General features: G+C 40.9%; 1 pseudogene; it reads left to right on the forward strand.

Moving 5' to 3' along the window:
- The first annotated feature begins 570 nt into the window (after positions 1-570).
- On the forward strand, positions 571-1538 carry LOC100468413 (annotated as a pseudogene).
- Positions 1539-2054: the final 516 nt, after the last annotated feature.

The raw sequence follows: 2054 nt of genomic DNA on the forward strand, positions 1-2054 counted from the left end.
TGATGAGAGAGAATATGCTTTCTTTCTAAATATATATGGATCGTTCATAAGAAAATTGATCAATGTAGGATCACAAACAAAAACACCATAAATTTGGTAAATTAGAGATATCAGGAACACAATATTTTTATTAGAATGCAAGCCAAACACAAAATCTACTAACTAGAAAATTTTGAAATAAAAATGATATCCACTTTGAAAACAACAGAAAAATTTAAACATTTTTTTAATCAAATTTTGAGTGAAAGAAGAGCTGCAGAGCAAAATAAGAGAATTTAAGAAAAAATAGTGATCATGACAACAGTACATAATAGAATATATGGGATACCCAGGGCAACCGTTAAGAAAATAAATATAAGAAACAAGAAGGGAATTAAAATGGTATACACAAGTCCTATCTAACAAGAACAAAAGGCAGTGATGAAGAAAAAAGACATTTTCCTTCCCCCTCCATTTGTGGAAGCTGCAGCCCAGCCCTGAGCCCCGGAGCCCCTGAGCAAACTGAGGGGTCTCGGCAGCAAGCGGAGCGGCGGCCGTCCCTCTCAGGAGATCACCGCATCACCTCTTCCCATGGCCTCGCCTTCCAGTGGCCACGCCTTCCCATGGCTATGGACAGAGCCGCACGTGGCCAAGGCGTATCCTCCATCATATGCTGACCTTGGCAAAGCCCCCAGAGATATTTCTGCCGGAAGATTTGGTTTTGGGTTGGTGAAACTGGGTGTGAAAACGAAGTCATGCAGTGGTTTGGAATTCTGAACATCCGTTCATTGAATACAGACACTGGTAAGGTTCGTGGAACAGCAGAGACCAAACATAGATGGTATGGGTCTGGTCTCACTTTCACAGAAAAGTCAAACATGGATAACTCTCTGGGGAACAGAAATTGCGATTGAAGACCAGGTTTATCAAGGTTTGAAGCTAATACTTAATACCCTTTCACCCAGCACGAGCGAGTGGTAAAATCAAGTCTTCTTACAAGAGGGAGTTGATGAACCTTGGTTGTGATGTTGACTTTGAGTTTGCTGGGTTGGCTATCTTTGGTTATGAGGGCTGGCTTGCTGACAGTGCCAGATCGATGCTGACAAGAAATAACTCTGCGATGGGCTACAGGACTGGGGACTTCAGCTGCACACTAATGTCAATGATGGGACAGAATTTGGAGGATCAGTGTATCAGAAAGTATGTGAAGATCTTGACATTTCAGGAAACCTCTCTTGGACATCAGTTACCAACTGCACTCGCTTTGACATTAAAGCCAAGTATCGGCGGGATCCCACTGCTGTCATTTCTGCAAAAGTCAACAAGGCTAATTTAATTGGAGTGGGCTCAGACTCTGAAGCTTGGGGTCCAGCTTACACTGTCTGCTCTGGTAGCTGGAAAGAGCGTTCATGCCGGAGGCCCTGAACTTGGGCTTGTTCTGTGGCTGGAGGCCTCAATGCAGCTGAAAGAAACCTCTGGGAATGGATAACAGAAGATTCCAAGATTTCACTTTCGTCTTTTTCCAGTGTGACCAAGAAGGTGATCAAAGCAAAGTCTGATCTAAATTAAGAGCTGTGCTTTAAATATTTAGACAGTTCCTCGTTAGCTGGTTTCTAGGTGAATTGGTGATCTAATCTAGCTACCAGTGCCGCAGTTGTGCTGTCCTCTATACGTTATTTAAATGTATTTAACTGTTACATGTGTTACCCCCCCCATAATGAAATAGACCTTTATGAATGCTGTGCAATTGTGTGCATGTTTATTTTTATGTCCCTATTAGCATTGCAGCAAGATATAAAATAAACATTCAAAAATTAGTAGGCTTCACATACACAAATTATATATAAGTAGTTAGACAATATAATGGAAGAGAAATCCCCATTTACAATAACAAAAATATAAAGATGACGTACTTAGGAATAATCAGTAAGACAAAACTAATCAAAACATATATGCAAAAGACTGTTAGACGTTCCTAACAACACAAAACTAGACTGGGGCAAATGGACGCACGTCTCTTCTTGGTTAGCATGACTTGGCATCAACAAGATGTCATTTCTTTCTAGGTAAATGTA

This window comes from Ailuropoda melanoleuca, chromosome 8, assembly GCF_002007445.2.
Source record: "Ailuropoda melanoleuca isolate Jingjing chromosome 8, ASM200744v2, whole genome shotgun sequence".
Taxonomy (NCBI): Eukaryota; Metazoa; Chordata; class Mammalia; order Carnivora; family Ursidae; genus Ailuropoda; species Ailuropoda melanoleuca.